The sequence below is a fragment of the Hibiscus syriacus genome, unplaced genomic scaffold (assembly GCF_006381635.1).
Source record: "Hibiscus syriacus cultivar Baekdansim isolate YM2019G1 unplaced genomic scaffold, ASM638163v2 tig00110457_pilon, whole genome shotgun sequence".
Lineage (NCBI taxonomy): Eukaryota > Viridiplantae > Streptophyta > Magnoliopsida > Malvales > Malvaceae > Hibiscus > Hibiscus syriacus.
In genome coordinates this window covers 1115090-1138026 of record NW_024062744.1, presented here as the reverse complement: position 1 = coordinate 1138026, position 22937 = coordinate 1115090, and the positions used below count along the sequence as shown (strand labels likewise).

General features: G+C 36.0%; 1 pseudogene; it reads left to right on the top strand.

The window, feature by feature from the left end:
* On the top strand, positions 1-13341 carry LOC120126324 (annotated as a pseudogene).
* The last annotated feature ends 9596 nt before the right edge of the window (positions 13342-22937 follow it).

Below are 22937 nucleotides of genomic sequence, written 5' to 3'. Positions count from 1 at the left end.
ATGTCAGAGGCCCAAAGAAGGTCTGCTATGGCTGGAGTTGGGCGTGGAAAACAACGGATTAGTAAACGGGGTATTGCCGATCAGGAGCCCCGCTACAATAAGTGAAGTAGATGAATTCTGCTTTGCACTTGGAGGGAAGAAGCCGATCCATAGTATTTTAATTGCAAACAATGGAATGGCGGCTGTCAAATTTATACGTAGCATTAGGACCTGGGCTTATGAGACATTTGGCACAGAAAAGGCTATTTTGTTGGTGGCCATGGCTACTCCTGAGGACATGAGAATCAATGCGGAGCATATTAGAATGCTGATCAGTTTGTGGAAGTTCCTGTGGGACAATAACAATAACTATGCCAACGTGCAGCTTATTGTAGAGGGTGTGTATAGTAAAATCTGTTTACTTGCTTCGAAGTTGTTCTTTTTTCTATGGATTGCCTTTTCAAGAAGCTTTTCTGTAAGGGAAAAGGAATCACACTTAGTATATCCTTGCTGTAATTTATTATTTTACCTCACATGATTCTGAAACATGGGATTTCAAGAGGCTAATAGCTAATAAAAGAAGTTGCATGTCAAGAGATTTGGAAGTTGTACATTACAACATTACTGTAGTCATAGGACGTGGAAAGAATATTGATAACTAAAGTGAGAGTGTGTTCTATTCTTGTTTCTCATGTCTCATTTAAGCTAATTCCCAAAATAGTTAGGTTAATCATATAGAACATGCTGCAATGCTATATTTTTGACAAGTTATATTTGTGGTGATTCAGATGGCTGAGATAACCCATGTTGATGCTGTTTGGCCTGGCTGGGGTCATGCATCAGAAAACCCTGAGCTGCCAGATGCTCTGAATGCAAAGGGAATAGTTTTCTTGGGCCACCATCTGTATCTATGGCAGCATTGGGAGATAAGATTGGTTCATCATTGATCGCTCAAGCAGCAGATGTACCCACCCTACCATGGAGTGGTTCTCATGTAATTCTCTTTTCTCTGAATGTTAATAATTGCCCCTATGGTAGTTTCTCATACACAATGCTCCTTTCCTGTTTTCCAGGTGAAAATTCCTGCAGAAAGTAGCTTAGTTCTATTCCATATGAAATTTACTGTAAAGCATGTGTTATACAACAGAGGAAGCAATTGCAAGTGCCAAGTTGTTGGTTATCCAGCAATGATCAAGGCCTCTTGGGGTGGCGGTGGTAAAGGCATAAGAAAGGTTTGCTTCATTTGTAAAATATTTTGATTTTCTGTTCATAGCAAATTTAATTTATTATAATGTTTTAATCCCCCTTTAAATTACTGTGCATATTTGTTAGAAGTAATATTGATTTAAATACTTCTCATATAATCTAAATTGGATTGAATTTCTAGGTTCATAATGATGATGAAGTTAGGGCACTATTCAAACAAGTTCAGGGTGAGTTCCAGGTTCACCTATATTTATAATGAAAGTTGCTTCTCAGGTGAGCTTACAATTGATCTCAGTGAACTTACAGGAGTTTATATATTCTCTGACCAACCGTTTGGTATTGGTATATTCTTTCTCTGATTAGAGCCGCCATTTAGAGGTCCAGTTACTCTGTGATCAGTATGGGAATGTCGCAGCTTGCATAGCCGTGACTGTAGTGTTCAGAGGCGTCACCAGAAGGTAATTTTGTTTCTTAAGAGGCTATATTTGAATGTTAGTTTTCTAGAACAAATGGGGGCCCACAGCCAGAAAAGGTTTATGCTTCAGTTACATCATCTACGTGGGAAGTTTCCTTACCAGATCTGACATTATGGTCCTTCATCTATTTTAGATTATTGAGGAGGGCCCAATCACTGTAGCTCCATTGGAGACTGTTAAAAAACTGGAGCAAGCAGCTAGAAGGTTAGCTAAATCTGTTAATTATGTCGGAGTAGCTACTGTTGAATATGTACAGTATGGAAACTGGCGAGTACTACTTTCTAGAGCTCAACCCTCGGTTACAGGTATGATATGATGATTCTATCCTCATTTCTGGATCATTTCATATGGATTAAGCTGTCACATTGATGCAATGGCAGTCATATTGTACTCTCCTTTCAATTTGCTTTATCCATTTAGTGCAGTTGTGCAATGTATTAATTTTATATTCGTTTCTAATGGATGCAAAATACAATGCTAATGGTAGTTGAGGAACAGCATGGCTTATTGGACCATTTGGAAAAGCATTCAGCTTTTTGACCGCAAAGTGTTTGGAGATTTAACATTTCTATGACTTGTTTGGTGGTGTTTACCTTGTTTTGGTGTGAACCTATCAGTAGGAATGAAGAATCTTGTGATTTACATGACAGAATATGCTTTTTTTCCTCTCCATATTCTTTAAGATGTTAATATTTTAAAATCAATTCCAACAGGTGGAGCATCCTGTCACTGAGTGGATTGCTGAAGTAAATAGGTGCCAAGTTGTAGTCGGGATGGGTATCCTTCTCTGGCAAATTCCTGGTATGATGGTAATGTCCATTATTTCTCCAAAACAATTTTAGCAATTCAATAAGTGATGTGTGTGTGCTTCTGTGCTTGATTTGATTAGAAATACGACGATTCTATGGCATGGAACATGGTGGGGGTTATGATTCATGGAGGAAAACATCTGTTGTTGCCACAAGTTTCGATTTTGACAAGGTAGAGTCAACTAGGCCAAAAGGTCATTGTGTAGCTGTGCGTTTGACAAGTGAGGATCCAGATGATGGGTTTAAACCTACGAGTGGAAAAGTACAGGTTAGACTTACTAGGCTTTCCAACAACTGTACTTCAGATATTTCGTTCTTGCTTTCACAGCTTTTTCTTTTCTTTTGTTAAGCTTGTATTAAGGTACATGACTTTTTGCAGGAGTTGAGTTTTAAAAGCAAGCCAAATGTGTGGGCTTACTTCTCTGTGAAGGTAAATATTTAGTTTTGGCAATTATTGGTTGATTGAACCTTAAACTTATAACGATATTGACGGCAATATAATTAATTTGCAGTCAGGAGGAGGCATTCATGAATTTTCAGATTCTCAATTGGTAAGTATTACACTAATAAATTTCTGTTTTGTATGAATGTTACATTATTTTTTAATACAAGATCATTATTTCTGATGATAATCAAATCTCATCTCAGGACATGTCTTTGCTTTCGGGGAATCCAGAGCTCTAGCTATAGCAAATATGGTTCTTGGGTTGAAAGAAATTCAAATACGTGGAGAAATTCGCACAAATGTTGATTACACAATTGACCTTTTACATGTAGGTTTATAACTCGAATACAATTTTTTTTCTTTATAGAAATTTATGGAATTCCAGTTATTACCTGCTTAAATGCTTTACAGGCTTCAGATTACAGAGAAAATAAAATCCACACTGGTTGGTTGGACAGTAGAATCGCTATGCGGGTTAGAGCAGAAAGGCCTCCTTTATCTCTCTCAGTTGTTGGAGGAGCTCTCTATGTAAGTTCTCATGTATTAGAATTATTTTTTCTGTTAGAATATGTTTGTTACAATTTTTTATTTTTTCTCAGAAAGCATCAGCCAGCAGTGCAGCTATGGTTTCAGATTATATTGGTTATCTAGAAAAGGGTCAAATCCCTCCCAAGGTACAGTGCTAAGCCTGAGTTGCTTTTGTTATGTGGGTCTTTGTTAATGTACTGATCGCTGTCGACCTTGATCCCAGCACATATCACTCGTGCATTCTCAAGTGTCCTTGAACATCGAAGGAAGCAAATACACGGTAAGAGTTTCTGATAATGCCACTACCACCATTTTAAGGTTTCCTTTCTAGTTCTCAATAACTTCTAGAGATCTTGGCTATCATGTTAGTGAACACAAACAAAGTTACATTTTGAAGGGGAAAAAAAACAATGTTCGCAGATTGACATGGTTAGGGGAGGACAAGGAAGTTATACGTTGAGGATGAATGAATCGGAGATTGAAGCAGAGATACATACATTAAGAGATGTGGTTTATGATGCAGGCAAGAATTTCTCCCTTGAAAGTTTTTAACCATTTTTTGCATGTTTTATTTTTGCCTGTGTTGTATATTTCTCTTTCATTTATTAAAACCTTGTATTATGGACATTGCAATTAGGGGTGTAAACGAGTCGAGTCGAGCTTGAGTATTGCTGAGCTCGATTCGACTTGAAAACTATAAAATGGAGCTCGACTCGAAAACTCGCGAGCTTAAAATTTTCAAGCTCGACTCGAACTCGAATTCCTGAACTGAAGCTCATGAGTAGCTTGAAAAGGCTCGAAATGAAAAAGAAAATTCTTAAACTTAACTCCTCAAACTCTAACTCTAACCTGAACATTAAATACATGAAAACATTAATGTTTTTAAAAAAAATCAACACATAAATGTTAATATTATTAATAATTTAATTTTTTAAAAAAGAAAATCTTAATATATTATATTTTTGAGCTCCTCACGAGCTTTTTGAGTCGAGTATCAAGTATCTCGTTTCGGCTCGTTAAGAACTCGAGCTCAAGTCAAGTCCATTCGATCCGAGTATTTATCGAGCCTTGACCAAGTCGATCTCGAGTAGCTCGCAATCTGTCTCATCTCATTTACATCCCTACTTGCAATTATAACACTTCCTCTCTCTCTCTCTCTTCTTGGCTCTTCCCAGTGGCGGATCCAGAAATTTATAAGTGGGAGTCCAAAATTTTAATTTTCTTTTCTTAAATTAATGGGGTGCAAAATTTTTTTTTTTCCATTTTCTTTAACATATTATACTAAATTTCACTTTTTTCTTAAATAATGGGGATGTACTTGGCCCCAGGGGCTTAGTGCATCCGCCCCTGGCTCTTCCTAATGCTTAGTTTCGATTTATTGCAGTTAGATGGAAACAGTCATGTTATTTATGCTGAGGAAGAAGCTGCTGGTACTCGCCTTCTCATTGATGGACGGACTTGCTTGCTGCAGGTGCCACTTATTCCTTTCTTCTATATGTTCTGGCTCCTCCCCTCCAACTCAAGGAAAAGCTTCTTTTTCCTTTTAACCACAAAATTAAGGCAGGCATGATGAATGTTGTTACTTGCAGAATGATCATGATCCATCAAAATTAGTGGCAGAAACACCATGCAAGCTGCTGAGGTTTTTGGTTTCTGATGGTAGTCATAGATGCCGATGCACCATATGCAGAGGTTGAGGTCATGAAAATGTATGCCTCTTCTTTCACCTGCTTCTGGAGTAATTCAAATAAAAATTTCTGAAGGTCAAGCCTTGCAGGTAAATAATGTTCTACATGGGATATAAAAGGTTATCTTTGTGGAAGTTATGGAAATGTCACTGATCTTGCAGGCTGGTGAGCTAATTGCTAGGCTTGATTTGGATGATCCTTCAGCTGTAAGGAAAGCTGAACCATTCCATGGAAGCTTCCCCGTATTAGGGCCTCCAACTGCAATTTCTGGCAAAGTTCTCAGAGATGTGCTGCCATCTAAATGCAGCCCGCATGATTCTGCTGGTTATGATCATAATATGATGAGAAGCTTTTATTTAGTCCATGGTAATACCATCATAGGGCTTAAATTATAGTAGGAACCATAAAATATTCTTCTGTAGTTTTTGCCTTTGTAAACTTTCAAGATCTCTTAATCATGTACTCGTAAACGATGGACTTTTGGCTTTAATTGTTAATTATCTAGCCTAAAACCAATTGGTACGAGTGTAGGACCCAACATGAATATATAGGACCACAAGAACTCGATTGTCAATAAACTCCCCAATTGTTAAGCATCTAACCTAAAACCAATTAGTAGCCGGTGAAGGGCCTAACACAATATAGTACAATGGGAAACTTGATAATAAACGTGGGATAACACTATTAACATTCCTCTCATGACAACCCAAAGGCCTATACAGAGACAACCTCCATGTTAGACAGGAACAACTTCACACACTCAGGCTCTGATAACATTTTAAGCATTCAATCTAAACTAATTGGTAATAGGTGGCAGGACCCACCTGAGTATAGAATCACCCCATTACTTAATAGATGTGGGACAACGCCAGTTGACTTTAACTTTTAACCCCTTTCAAGTTTTTGTAAGTTTTAATATTTTAATGAATTATTTTCGTAAGTGCTGCTATCTCTCATTAAGTAGATTCTGGGTGGTTTTATGTAAATTCAAGCTTTCCTCGGCCAATTGGTTTTAGGTTAGATGCATAATGTGGTATCTTTGATATATGGTTTTACTCGACTCCATGAGAGGTTGGCGATGCCATGTGAGGGAGTGTTAAGTGTTGTTACTCTAAAACTATTTAGTATTACATTTCATGTGGGATGATATTGAAGTTGAGCCCCTCTACCTATTGTCAATTGATTTAGGTTTGATGCTTAACAACATGAAACTATAGAATCCAAAATGAAAATATTATCTCATAATTGATACACTATAATATCTATAATACATATAACTCATGTTTACAGATACTTTTTAAACTTTAAAGATGTTGTCTGAACAATGAACTTTGATTGCAAATCTAGTGTTATTTTCCTTCATTATTTTACTAAACATAACAACATTTGGGTGTTTGAAGAACTTTAATAAGATTGAAAACAATGGAAAGGTCTTATTGATATCTTTGAAAAGAACAAAAATAAAAAAAATGAGTTGAAACATTCAAGGAAGGGTTCTTGCCTGTAAGATCATTCCTTTTTCCACAAAGAGCAGATAACAAAGGTTCAACTTCTAGGTCTGAGTCTCCTGGATATGCTTGAAGTTTGATTTGTGATATTAATTGGTTTGACCTGTTACAGGTAGTTCAAAACCTCTAAATTGTCTCGACAGTCCTGAGTTGCCTTTCCTCCAATGGCAAGAATGCATGTCTGTTCTTGCAACCAGGCTTCCCAAAAATCTTAAAAATGAGGTATGTATGCTTTCTGGATTTTTTTCATCTTTGTTGCTCTGGGTAATGGCTTTAGACTTGTATATTTTGATCTGATTTTACTTCTTGAATTCCGTCAGCTGGAATCAAAGTGTAAAGGGTTTGAAGCAATTTCAAGCTCCATGAATATTGAATTTCCTGCCAAGCTACTGAAAGGAGTATTAGAAGTGAGTTCCCTTATCCCGCACTCCTCATTTTGAACTTTTGTGTCTATTTATGTTCTCTGGAAAGTTTTAACACTTGGGGCACCTACTTGATTGCAGTTCCATCTATCCTCCTCTCCCGAGAAAGAAGAAGTTCCCTAGAAAGGCTTATTGAACCATTGATGAGCCTCGTGAAATCTTATGAGGGTGGAAGAGAGCCATGCCCGTGTTATCGTGCGGTCCCTTTTTGAAGTATCTATCTGTTGAAGAGCTATTCAGTGACAACATCCAGGTAACTTCTGTCTCAAAAAAAATTCTGTTAATCATATTGTTAAACACTACTGCATATAGCTTTGTTATGATTGTTTGTATTGACTAGACCATTCTGAGTTATCCATTTCTGAAGTGCCAACACAGCAATTCATTTCATAAATCTTGAAGATCATCTGCAATTATAAGTCCACTGAAAGTCTTCAAGCTTTCAATTGTGTATTATCCTTTTTTGCTAGTTTAAATAAGTCTTTTCTATACATATCACAGGCTGATGTGATTGAACGTCTTCGACTTCAGTACAAGAAAGGTCTTTTAAAGGTTGTGGAAATTGTACTATGTCATCAGGTATTGAACTTATTACACTGGGATTTTGGTTTGTTTTATGCTTAGTTTTCCTGATGTAAATTATTCTGTATGATGTACAAATATTTTTGGCTTGCAGGGTGTCAAGAGTAAAAATAAACTGATTTTAAGACTTATGGAACAACTTGTTTATCCCAACCCTGCTGCATATAGAGATCAACTAATCCGGTTCTCTGCACTAAACCATACAAGTTATTCCGAGTTCGCCATTGTACTACATTACTCGTATGAGTATCTACTAAATTTACAATAATGAGTTTTTAATATTTTGTTCAATGTATTCATCGTTTTGGCCTGCTAAAATTCAATTAATTTTGCCTTGAGGAGGGTAAGTAATTGTTTAATATGGAGTTAGATTTTTTAATTGCATGTAGTTGCACTTAAGGCAAGTCAGTTACTGGAGCAAACCAAACTAAGTGAACTTCGCTCCAGCATTGCTAGAAGCCTTTCTGAATTAGAAATGTTTACTGAGGATGGTGAAACTATGGACACTCCCAGGAGGAAAAGTGCCATTAATGAAAGAATGGGGATCTCGTTGGTGCTCCTTTAGCTGTTGAAGATGCTCTTGTAGGTTTGTTTGATCATAGTGATCACACCCCTTCAGAGACGGGTTGTCGAGACTTATGTTCGGAGGCTATATCAGGTGAGAGGGCTTAATTCTTACAATCTTTCGCTTATGTTGGTTTAGGACTATCACATCCTCATTTAACCGTTTGTATTTTAATCAGCCTTACCTTGTAAAGGGGAGTGTCCGGATGCAGTGGCATAGATCTGGTCTCATTGCTTCCTGGAATTCTTGGAAGAGCATATTGAGAGAAAGAATGTCTGAAGAACAAATGTCTGATAAACCATTAGTTGAGGAACATAGAGAGAGGAAATGGGGAGCCATGGTAATAATTAAATCTCTCCAATTCTTGCCTGCAATCATCAGTGCAACACTGAGGAAACAACTCCTACATTCATGAAGCAATGTCAAATGGATCTCGAGAACCAACTACCCTGGGTAACATGATGCATATAGCACTGGTGGGTATCAACAATCATGAGTTTACTTCAGGATAGGTATATGTCTTCTCAACTTTTGCTTGTCTTGAAATCTGTAACTGAACTGACCATTCTTCTTGTGAAAGCTTTCATTTTCATTTATAGTACATAAAATTACAAAGCTGAATGAAATCCAAAGGAAAATGCATATATGTTTAATGCAAATTTGATTGTACTAAGATTGGATGAATTTTGGTTGTATATAAAAGTCGTACATGGATTGGGCCTTTTTTTTTTCTTTTTCATGTTTGCTGAAGATACTACTGAATTTAGGGATAGAATCATTGATTATTCTTAATCAGCATCTACTTTTATTTTTGCAGTGGTGATGAGGATCAAGCTCAAGAGAGTCTATAAGTTAGCAAAAATACTTAAAGATAAGGAGGTGGGATCAAGTCTACGATCTGCAGGTGTTGGAGTCATTAGCTGTATAATACAGAGAGATGAAGGGAGAACACCTATGAGCACTCATTTCATTGGTCAACTGAAAAGCTCCATTATGAGGAAGAACCTCTTTTACGCCATCTAGAACCCCCTCTATCCATATACCTTGAATTGGTATGTTATTTGAACTTCTGCTCCTTTGTTTTACTTTTGAGGAAAATATCACTATGCACCTTTTACCTGATATTTATTAACTCTTAATCCAGGATAAGCTTAAGGTTACCAGAACATACAGTATACACAGTCACGTGACCGCCAATGGCACTTATACACTGTTGTGGACAAGCCACTGCCAATTCAGAGGATGTTCCTCAGAACGCTTGTCAGGCAGCCTACTTCAGATATGGGCTTACGGCATATCGGGGGCTTGATGCTGACATGATGCGTAGTCAGTCGGCTATGTCTTTTACTTCAGGAAGCATCTTGAGGTCCTTAATGACTGCAATGGAGGAGTTGGAGCTCAACATGCACAATGCTACTCTAAAATCTGACCATGCACATATGTTCTTGTATTTTACGAGAGCAACAAATAAATGATATTGTGCCTTATCCCAAGTGATTAAGCCTATACTAATTTTCTTGTTCCTTTTTTTACCTTCCTTTCCCATATGGTCGGTGAACACTTTATATTTATCTTACATTTGAGAGATGTCACCAGGAGAGTTGATCTAGATGCTGGGGAAGAAGCTGCAGTAGAATCAATCTTAGAAGAACTGGCTCAGGAAATTCATGCATTTGTTGGTGTAAGAATGCATAAATTAGGTGTTTGTGAGTGGGAAGTGAAGCTCTGGATGGCATCTTCTGGACAAGCAAATGGTGCGTGGAGAGTTGTGGTGACGAATGTGACAGGCCAGACATGCACTTTACATGTAGTTTCTAGTCAAAAATTCTTCAACAGAATTTAATTGTAATTTTTAAATGTGGAAATGAAGAAAAGAAAAAAAGTTTTCCCACTTGCAATTTTTTTGGTTTGCAGAGACATCACCCCATCCTGTACATATCTTGATGACTGCCAAAAATAATTAAATTTTATGGAACCATAGACCATTAGTATTGGATGTTTCTGTTTCTGTTTCTTTTTTTTTCTTTTTTTCTTTTTTGATGTAGCGCTCTTACTCATCTATTTACATCTTGATATATGTAGTTTCAAAAAGAAAAAATAAATCCTTATCTAACTGTACAGTATGAGAACCATATATCACTATCCAGCTAGAACCAGTCTAAATGTCTAGTTCAATGAAATGGAATCAATGAATTTTGGCAATATAAAATATATGGCTGTTTTGTACTTTCAGGTATACCGAGAACTCGAAGATACTAGCAGCACAGAGTTGTATACCATTCTCTTTCTGTAAGGGGTCCTATGAATGGTGTACCTGTTAATGCTCACTATCAGCCTTTGAGTATTCTTGACCATAAACGTCTATTGGCTAGGAAGAACAATACCACTTACTGCTATGACTTTCAGTTGGTAAGCACAGTGCTATGGGCATACAGCTATATTGGCTACTTTCTTTTCCTTATCCATAGCTGATAAAAGCTTTATTACTATGGTATTACTTGTAGGCATTTTCGACTGCCTTGCAACAGTCATGGGCATCCAGTTCCCAGGTATTAAAAAGCCAAAGATAAACTTCTTCCAAGGTTATGGAGCTTGTATTTGCTGACCAAAAGGGAAACTGGGGCACTCCTCTTGTTCCCGTCGAGCGCCAGCCTGGACTCAATGATGTTGGCATGGTAGCCTGGTGCATGGAAATGTATACTCCTGAGTTCCCCTCTGGAAGAACAATTTTGGTAGTTGCGAATGATGTGACCTTCAAAGCTGGTTCTTTTGGCCCAAGAGAGGATGCATTCTTTCTTGCTGTAACCGATCTTGCTTGCAGTAAGAAACTGCCTTTAATTTATTTGGCTGCGAACTCTGGTGCCCGTATCGGTGTAGATGAAGAAGTCAAAGCCTGCTTTAAAATCGGTTGGTCTGATGAATCCGTCCCTGAGCGTGGTTTTCAGTACATTTACTTAACTCCTGAGGATTATACTAGGATTGGATCATCGGTCATTGCACATGAGATGAAGCTGGCCAGTGGAGAGAGGAGATGGGTGATAGATACTATTGTAGGGAAGGAGGATGGTTTGGGGGTCGAAAACTTAAGTGGTAGTGGGGCCATTGCTGGTGCATACTCCCGAGCATACAAGGAAACCTTTACCATAACATATGTGACTGGTAGAACTGTGGAATTGGTGCTTATCTTGCTCGTCTTGGGATGCGGTGCATGCAGAGACTCGATCAACCCATTATTTTGACTGGTTTCTCAGCATTGAACAAGCTTCTAGGTCGTGAGGTGTACAGCTCCCACATGCAACTTGGTGGACCTAAAATCATGGCGACAAATGGGGTGGTCCATCTCACCGTCTCAGATGATCTTGAAGGGGTGTCAGCTATTTTGAACTGGCTAAGTTGCATTCCTTCTCATATAGGTGGCCCACTTCCCATTTTAAATCCATTAGATCCTCCAGAAAGGCCTGTGGAGTACTTCCCGGAAAATTCATGTGATCCTCGTGCCGCTATTTCTGGTGCTTTAGACAGTAGTGGCAACTGGAAGGGAGGTATTTTTGACAGGGATAGTTTTGTGGAAGCACTCGAAGGCTGGGCTAGAACAGTAGTGACAGGAAGGCAAAGCTTGGAGGAATCCCTGTAGGAATAGTTGCAGTTGAGACACAGACAGTGATGCAGGTTATCCCTGCCGATCCAGGACAACTCGACTCCCATGAGAGAGTTGTCCCACAAGCTGGACAGGTATGGTTTCCAGATTCTGCTACAAAGACGGCTCAGGCGATAATGGATTTTAATAGGGAAGAGCTTCCCCTTTTCATTCTTGCCAACTGGAGAGGCTTTTCTGGTGGGCAAAGAGATCTTTTTGAGGGTATCCTTCAGGCTGGATCAACCATTGTTGAGAATCTGAGAACATACAACCAACCCGTCTTGTTTACATTCCCATGATGGGCGAGCTCCGTGGTGGGGCCTGGGTCGTTGTGGACAGTCGGATCAATTCAGACCATATCGAAATGTATGCCGAGCGCACTGCTAAGGGTAATGTACTTGAGCCAGAAGGAATGATCGAAATAAAGTTAGGACAAAGGACTACTGAGTGCATGGGCAGGCTTGACCAACATCTTATCAGCATGAAGGGAAAACTTCAGGAAGCCAAAAGCAATGGCGCCCATGCACAGGTGGATTCTCTGCAGCAGCAAATGCGATCACGTGAGAAGCAGCTTTTGCCGGTATACACCCAGATAGCCACTAAATTTGCTGAACTTCATGATACTTCTCTGAGGATGGCTGCAAAAGGGTAATAAAAGAAGTTGTCGACTGGGATCGCTCACGCTCTTTCTTCTACAGAAGGTTGCGCCGGAGAATTGCCGAGAGCTCTCTAGTCAAAATCGTAAAAGACGCTGCTGGTGACCAACTGTCCCATAAATCTGCAATGGACTTGATCAAGAAATGTTTTTGGATTCCGAAATTGGAAAGGAAAGCGAGGATATTTGGCTTAACGACGAAGCCTTCTTTTCATGGAAGGATGATCAGAGGAATTATAGCGAAAAGCTTAAAGAGCTTCGGGTCCAAAAGGTATTGCTTCAGCTTACAAATATTGGGAATTCATCTTCAGATATGCAAGCTCTACCTCAAGGTCTTGCTGCCCTTCTAAGCAAGGTAAACTATTCCACTATCCTTTCTTGTACACCAATTCTTGTCTCTCTCTCTTGTAACCTACCAATAACTGTTTTAATCCAATGCAGATGGAGCCAGCAAGCAGAGAACAAGTAGTCGACAAAATTCGTAAGGTGCTAGGTTGATTAAATTTCCGAAAAAAGATCATGCAACTCATTCCGCCGTCATTTGCATTAGTACTTCGGTAACTTGATACCGTATCTGCCGTCAGCTACAGGAAGCTTCGTGAGAAGAGGTGGAAGACGCCTTGGCAGAGCTGGTAGCTTTGATAGGCGTAAATTTAGCCGGTCCAAATCGATAAAGGGTGTTAGATTTTTAGTCCGACTAGGTGATCATTGGACCATTGGACCATTGGCAGTCTGAGTTTGTTGTTTTTACTGCTGAAATGATATTAATTTTGTAATTGTTGGAAATATGGACGTAAAACCACACCGTTAGCACTGAGGAAATATAAACAATGACAGGAAATATAAAGTAATTTAAAAGAAATAGATTCGTAACCGTGTCGTGGTAAAACTACTATCTTAAAAACGAATTCACCCTGATGTGTGTAATTGTTGCAGTAGGCGGTCCGTCTCTTGAGGTTAACACGATCGTTCTAAATTTCGTACACTCGAAATCGGAGTGAATTGCTGGTGGTATTGCACTTCTGATCGGAAAACACACAGAGAACAAGTTTAGAAAACACTTAGAAAGTGAATTTTGAATGTTGAGAGTGAGTTGGAAAGCTAAATCCAGCTCTATATTTATAGGCTAGATATAAGGTTAAAATTGTCCATAAAAAATAATGATTAAAATTCTTCATTGTAACAACTTAAACGTCTAGATGAAATTAACTAAAAAGTAGTTCAGGTTCATTAAATCATTATTTAGCTGTATAACTCCTGAAATTAAATCATGTAACTTCTGATATTAACAACTTATCTCCTTTGTACAAATGTGAAAATTAGTCCAGATACATCTTAACGTTTTGATTAATTTAGGAAAACTGTTTAATTTCTGATAACTCATAAATCAGCTGTTATCATTTAAATTTAAATAGTACTCAACAGTTTATAAATATCAGGTGAAATCTTTCACATTTTTTCATTTGTTTCTTTCAAAGAGAAATTCCTCAAGAATTTTCTCTAAAAATATAGTATCCGTGGACTGTCGAAGACACGTATTACCACGACTACGATGCAACACCTTAACCCGTATATGTCTCGATATACGAGTCAAAAATGTCATATCAACTTGAAAATATTTACTGAACTGAAATTTCCCTAAAAATTTATTTTCTTTGAAAACTCTTTTCTAACTTTAAAAATATATTTTAAAGTATATTTCAACTTATAATTTATTTCTTTATTACAGGAAAATAAAACCATTATTTATTCAGTAATTTTACTAAACCATGTCTTTTCGTAAAATCTTTTAAAAACATAATAATGTAATAAATTCTTGTCATGCATAGATACCGATAAAACTAAACTAAGTAAAATAAACTAAAATAGTTGTAGTTTACTATTACAAATTACAAAAAAAATAAATACGATAAATAGAAACTACTGAAATAATTATATGCACAATAAGTCAAAAGAAACATCATAGATGTCTTACTGATACTGATGATATGTATGTCTTTCAAGAAAGATGCTCCGATAGCTTCTTACTGATCGTACTTATCCTTATTAGAACCTACGCATGAAAATCATCACGCGCTAAGTATAACTTAGTGAGACAATAATAATCTAAGGTGAGAAAATCTAAAAATATCATAAACATAATAAAATAATTCAACTTAAAACATTAAACTAGCAAACCAACTTTTCCTAGTCGATTTCTTCACTGAGACCTAAAATTTCTTTTTAAATCATGAACTCATGAAAATTCTGATAAATCATATCTGATAAAATAAGCATATAATGTTTTCTGTCAACTGGAGATCATTCACAACTTGCATATTTATTTTCATAGTCCAATGCATATTTATGAGAACATAAGATACGTGAGTAAGGTGCGCACTATGCACAACACGGTGCAAATCATAACTGATATTGAGATATGATGCACTTCAGTGACATCATAACTTGAAGAAGCACCGACGATACTGAACATTGATACACGAATGTACCAAAGCTGATATGATAATATTGATACACGAATGTACCAAAGCGGATATGATAACTTTGATACACGAATGTACCAAAGCTGAAATGATAACATTGATACACGAATGTACCAAAGCTGATAATACCCAACTATTGGCATGCCAAGTGTACCAGTAATTCTCATTATACATACAATAGGCTCATGTACCATAATTAAATCCATAATCAAAATATCATGCTTGGGTAGTTCGTACTCTAAATCATTCATAAAACTGATATAGAATATTATAAAAATATTATTTATAAACTTTATAAATTATACTATAAATTTGAATGAGGTTGACTCATCGCAAGTCGTCCTCGATCAAAAATAATTAAATAAATAAATTGCACTCACCTTTACCTCACTACAGAACTTTATACAATAGTAGTCACGAGCTTTGTCCTTTCCTTTCGGATCGTTCATTTGTAGATTTATCGTAGTCTGATAATACAAATTATAACACAAAATGTTCGAACAACATATTAGTATCGTACTAGCATGAGCTGATTTTAACATTCGAAAAATATAAAAATCGAGATTAAATCGATATCAACTAAATCACATTTCCATTATAATTTCCAACTTCTCAAAAATACTCTTCCAAATTCATGAATATTTATTTTCATCTTTAACCCTTCATCTTTGCTAAATTACACAAATAAGCCACAAATTGTGAATTCTTTTTAGAATTCACCTCAACCTTTCCATTTAATTCATAACGGTCCTTCACCATTATGCTCATTGTACATTAAATATAAAAATTCCAGCACTTTAATAAAATGTTCAAATCAATACCTCAACATTTCAACATTACTCTTCATCTTCTAATCCATTTCAACTTAAATTCTAAAATTTCCATATTCAGACAACTTGCACTACCTTTAAAGAATCAGTATTCTGTATTGATATACACACTCGAATTTAATTCTGTTTCTTCCGTTGAAAACTAGACTCAAATATGATTCTATACATATAAATAAATCCTTCTAATTCATTATTACATTTATGGTGAATTTTCAAAGTTGACCGACAAAATCTGTTTTGTGCAGAATGCTGCCCGTTTTTCTGACCTTTCCTCGGTTAAAAATTCATATAGTTTTGTATACACCTTGAAATTGATCCTCGTTTGTTTTAAACAAACCTAGATTTATAAGAACAATATATAAAAATAACCTCCAAATAATTTATAGAATTTCTGGTGAAGTTTTAAACTCACTGCCAGATTTATTCCATATGGTTGAATACCTCTAAATCATTTAGGGAAATTTTTGTTCATTTTCAAGCATGAATTCAACCTCCTGTGATTAATTCATGCATCAAATTGAATCAAAAGCTCTTTCTTCTCATAAACCCTAACATGGCCAAACCTTATTTATGCATGTACAATTAATTTTAACTATCATACATGCTTTAGAAATAATCACTAACATCAAAATATAAAAATCCTTCATCAATTCTTCAAGATCACTAAACCTCCTCAAACCTTAATCATGAAATCTCATCACATAATCATCTTCACCATGAAATATTGGTACCAAATGATAGAGAATTTCATGTAGATTAATTCTCTATCTAATAACTAAATCCAAAAATCAAGTATATTGCTTCAAAATCCAAATAAAAATCCTTACCTTGGAGAACTTGGAGTTTCTTCCTTGAATACGTTGAATGCTGATAATGGCTTAATTGTTTTGAATATTCTAGCATTTAAAATATAAAACACATGGCAATTTCCAATTAATTGAATTTAATATTCAATTAATGAAAAATCTCAAAAATACCCTTAATAAATCTTGAAAATTATCAAATTCCATTGTATTATCTTTCATTAAAATATTCTTTGGTCAAAAATGAATCAACTTGGCTTTTAATTTCGAATTTTTCCATGCAATTTTTAAAAATTGCATTTTAGTCACTAAAATTTCACAGTTTCGGTTAAATTTGAAAACTTTCACTGTTCTGAGCGAAATTTCTCTATTCTAAAATATGAAAATAATATTTCCAACCATTTTCTAACATCCTTCAAATTTTCGTAAAATTTCGGTTCGATCTGATTATTCGATTTCAATATCGAACTTTACTACTTTCTAGCTTTTAACATAATTCTCGTATCAAAAAATCTGATTCTCACTAAAATCTCTATTTTAATCCAAACTATTCACTTTTAAAAATTACAAATTTCAGTCCTTACACTTTTCAAAGTTTATACTTTAGCCCCTAAACTTTCAAAAGTTACATTTTAGTCACTGGTCAATATTTGGGGTATTACAATTCCTCCCCCTTAAATAAAATTCGTCCTCAAATTTTCCATTTGTATATACATACCTGCATTAAACAAATGAGACAACTTTTTCTTCATATCTTCTTCTCGTTCCCAAGTTGATTCCTCAACTTTATGATTTCGCCAAAGAACTTTTACCAGTTGAATCGTCTTATTTCTCAGTTCTTTGACTCCATGTGCTAGAATCTTTACTGGCTCCTCTTCGTTTGATAAGTCAGGTTGAATCTCAATTTGCTCCGGTGAAATCACATGTGAATGATCTGATCGATATCTTCGAAGCATCTATACATGAAATACAATATGAATTTTGTCCATCTCTGGAGGTAATGCCAACTAATAAGCTACTGGTCCAACTCTGTTTACAATCTCGTATGGTCCAATAAATCTTGGACTCAATTTTCCTTTTCTTCCAAATCTCAGAATCTTTTTCCAAGGTGACACTTTAAGAAATACCTTATCACCTACTTGATATTCAATCTCTTTTCTTTTAAATCAACATAAGATTTATGTCTATCGGCTGCTATCTTTAGATTATCTTGGATTACCTTCACTTTGTCTTCCACCTCCTTAATTAGATCTGGACCAATTACATCTCGATCTTTTAATTCATACCAATTCAGCGGCGTTCGACATTTTCTTCCATATAATGCTTCAAAATAAGCCATTTTGATACTCGATTGATAGCTGTTGTTATAAGCAAACTCTGCTAAAGACAATAATTTTCCCATGATCCTTTGAAATCAATAAGACACACCCTTAGCATGTCTTCAAGTATCTGAATAGTTTGCTCAGACTGACTATCTGTCTGAGGATGATAAGTTGTGCTGAAATTTAATCGAGTTCCCAATGTCTCATGTAAATACTTCCAAAATCTCGAAGTGAATCTCGGATCTCTGTCTGAAAGTATCGAAATGGGTACTCCATGAAGTTGTGATATTTCTCTGATATATAACTCAACATACTTGTTCATAGAATAATCTTCTCGAACTGGGATAAAGTGTGATGTCTTTGTCAATCTATCACCCAGATCGAATCTTTCCTACTGGGTGTCAAAGGTAAACCTATTACGGAATCCATGGTAACTCGTTCCCATTTCCGCTGAGGAATGGAGATAGGTTGTAACAACCTTGAAGACACTTGGTGTTCTACTTTTACCTGCTGGCAGTTTAAACATTTAGAAACAAACTCAGTGATAGCTCTTTTCATACCTGCCCACCAATACCGACTCTTTAAATCTTGATACATTTTATTTCCTCCTGGATTCATAGTTAAATGACTAATGAGCTTCAGAAAGAATATCTTTCTTCAGTTCTTTGTCATCTGGTATGCAAATTCGATTGCGATAATACAAACATCCATCAGACTTAATTTTAAAATCTGTCATTTCTCCTTTCTTTGCTTGCTCCATTCTATCTAAACACTTCTTATCTTTATTCTAAAGATCCTTGATTCGATCTACTAGGGCATGTCTCAATCTCAATTCTACAACCAATGCATCATTTCCGTCTATTGATAGTCGTGCATCTAATGCTCTTATAGCAGCAAAGGTTTTTCGGCTAAGTGCGTCAGCTACCACATTAGCCTTCCCAGGATGACAATCAATAATCACATCATAGTCTTTGAGAAGTTCAATCAATCTCCTTTGCCTTAGATTTAACTCTTTTTGAGTGAGAAAATATTTTAAACTCTTATGATCTGTATAAATGTAGCATCGCTCACCATATAAATAGTGGTGTCATATCTTCAGAGCTAACACTATAGCTGCTAGCTCCAAATCATGTGTCGAATAATTCCGTTTGTGTGCATTTAACTGCCTTGAAGCATAGGTTACCACTTTACCTTATTACATTAAAACACATCCCAAACCATTATGGGACGCATCATTATATATTACATAATCTTTTCTTGACTCTGGTTTCACTAACACTGGGGCCTCTGTCAGAATTTTTTTAAGCATATCAAATCTTTCTTGACACTTTTCGGTCCAAACAAATGGTACATCCTTTCGAAGTAACTTGGTAAGTGGAGATGTAATTATTAAAAAATTCTTCACAAATCTCTGATAATATCCAGCTAATAACAAGAAACTTCGAACTTCTGAAACATTTTACAGAGGTTTCTACTCCACTATCACTTGCACCTTCTTGGGATATACTCTAATTCATTCTACTGAAATCACGTGGCCCAGAAAGACGACCTCTGACAATCAAAATTCACATTTTGACAATTTAGCATATAACTTTTTATCTCGTAATGTTTGTAATACGATACAGAGATGTGTGTCATGCTCCTCCTTAGTCTTAGAATGCACCAAAATATCATCAATGAACACAATAACAAATTGATCCAAATACGGCTGAAATACCCGATTCATCAAATCCATAAACGCTGTTGGAACTTTGGTCAGTCTAAACGACATCACAACACTCATAATGACCATATCGGGTTCTGAAAGTCATCTTTGGAATATCTTCCTCCTTTATCTTTAGCTGATGATACCCTGATCGAAGATCAATCTTAGAAAATATTGAAGCACCCTTGAGCTAATCAAACATATCATCGATCCTCGGAAAAGGGTATTTATTCTTCACCGTCACCTTATTCAGTTTACGATAATCAATACATAATCTCATCGATCCATCTTTCTTTTTAAAAAAAAGTACCGGTGCACCCCACAGAGATTCACTCGGTTTAATAAAACCTCGATCAAGTAGCTCCTGCAATTGCGCCTTTAATTCTCTGAGTTTCGTTGGAGCCATCTTGTATGGAGCCATTGAAATAGGTACAGTGCCCGAGAAAATATCAATTTTAAACTCCAATTCTCGATCAGGAGGTAATCCAGGTAAATTATCAATAAATACATCTGGAAATTCTCAAACTGTCAGAATATCCTCCAATCGACTTTCAGATGTCCGGGTGTCAATTACATTTGCTAAGAAAGACGTACAACCTTTTCCCATCATTTTCGCTGCTGTCATAGCGGATATCACATTGGGCAAAAATTTTATTTTTTCTCCAATTACTATTATCTCGGTACCCTCTACATCCTTTATAAATAATCACTTCATGTGACAATCTACCCAACCATAATATCGAGATAACCAATTCATGCCTAATATAATCTCAAATTCGTCAAACGATAACTCCAAAAATTCACCGAAAATACAACCCCTTGAATCTTTATCGGAATATTTCTACAAGTCCGTGTGACTCTAGCACTATGACCTAGTGGATTTATAGCTATCAGATCACTATTGATGGGTTCTAACGGAATATTTTTATTTTTAACTAATTCCAAACTAACATAGGAATGTGTAGAACCCGGATCAATCAAAACAAATGCAGGCTTATCATAAAGATAGAAAGTACCTTCTATGATCTCTGGGTCATCACAACCCTCATTAGTCTTGATGTTATAAATTCTCGCTGGAGTACGAACATCAGACTGAGAGGCTGTCTATGAATATCCTCTCCCTCTACCTCTGCCTCGACCACCTCTATGAGGCATTGCCACTGACCGCTCTGTCTGAACAGATCTCTCTCCTGCCATTGGGCAGTCTCTGATATAATGACCAGGGTCTCCACAACGAAAACAAACTCCTGACCCTGCTCTACATTCACTAGAATTATATTTTCCACACCGCAGATATGATGGATGTTGTCCCTGAGACTAAGCTGATCTGCCAGCTCATGTAGCCATTGTTTGTACCTGACACCCTTTTTCCTTAGCCTCGGATCCTCTGCGACTAGATGCACTATGGTACTAATATCCTGAACCTCGACCTCTTTTAGATTGAGATGAGGATGATGCTCCTGATCTTTTAGACTGTCATCTCCGCTCTATCAGAAAATTCTCATTTTGCCCATTTTCAAATCTTTTGCTTTGTTCTTACTTCCTGAAAAGTGGTTAAGTTCGTAGCCAACAAAAGTTCCCTGAGTCTGGGACGAAGACCTCGAATAAATTTCTGACATATATCTTTCTCGGTAAGAACCATATCCGAGGCATAGCGAGCAAGTTTATTAAACTCACGTTCATACTCGTATATAGATTTACCACCCTGAATCAGATTAAAGAAATCCTACTTTATCTGGGTAATAAACTGTTCACCGATATATTTCTTCTGAAAGGCCTCTAAGAAGAATCACCACATGATCTTATCTGGAGGAACACGCGTTATCATATTCTTGTTCTAACTGAACTGAAATATTTACTATTACAAATTTGTTTATTTGAAAACACTTTTGTTCTAACTTTAAAAATCTATTTTAAAGTATATTTCAACTTATAATTTATTTCTTTATTACAGGAAAATAAAATCATTGTTTATTCAGTAATTTTACTAAACCATGTCTTTTCGTAAAATCTTTTAAAAACATAATAATGTAATAAATTCTTGTCATGCATAGATATCGATAAAACTAAACTAAGTAAAATAAACTAAAATAGTTCTAGTTTACTATTACAAATTATAAAAAATAAATACGATAAATAGAAACTACTGACATAATTATACATGCCACTATAAGTCAAAAGAAACATCATAGATGTCTTACTAATATTGATGATATGTATGTCTTTCCAGAAAGATGCTCCGATAGCTCCTTACTGATCGTACTTATCCTTATTAGAACCCACACATGAAAATCATCACTTGCTAAGTATAACTTAGTGAGGCAGTAATATTCTAAGGTGAGAAAAATCTGAAAATATCATAAACATAAATAAAATAATTCAACTTAAAACATTAAACTAGCAAACCAACTTTTCCCAGTCGATTTCTTCACTGAGACTTGAAATTTCTTTTTAAATCATGAACTCATGAAAATTCTGATAAATCATATCTGATAAAATAAACATATAATGCTTTCTGTCAGTTGGAGATCATTCACAACTTGCATATTCATTTTCATAGCCCAATTCATATTTATGAGAACATAAGATACGTGAGTAAGGTGCGCACTATGCACAACACGGTGCAAATCGTAATTGATATTGAGATATGATGCACTTCAGTGACATCATAACCTGAATAAGCACCAATGGTACTGGACATTGATACACGAATGTGCCAAAGCTGATATGATAAAATTGATACACGAATGTACCAAAGCTGATATGATAATATTGATACACGAATGTACCGAAGTTGATATGATAACATTGATACACGAATGTACCAAAGCTGATAATACTCAACTAATGGCATGCCAAGTGTACCAGTAATTCTCATTATACATACAATGGGCTCATGTACCATAATTAAATCCATAATCAAAATATAATGTTTGGGTAGTTCATACCCTAACTCATTCATAAAACTGATTTAGAATATTATAAAAATATTCTTTATAAACTTTATAAATTATTCTATAAATTTGAATGAGGTTGACTCATCGCAAGTCGTCCTCGATCAAAAATAATTAAATAAATAAATTGCACTCACCTTTGCCTCACTACAGAACTTTTATACAATAGTCTTAGTCACGAGCTTTGTCCTTTCCTTTCGGATCGTTCGGATTGCTAGATTTATCGTAGTCTGACAATATCAAATTATAACACAAAATGTTCGAACAACATATTAGTATTGTACTAGCATGAGCTGATTTTAACATTCGAAAATATAAAAATCGAGATTAAATCGATATC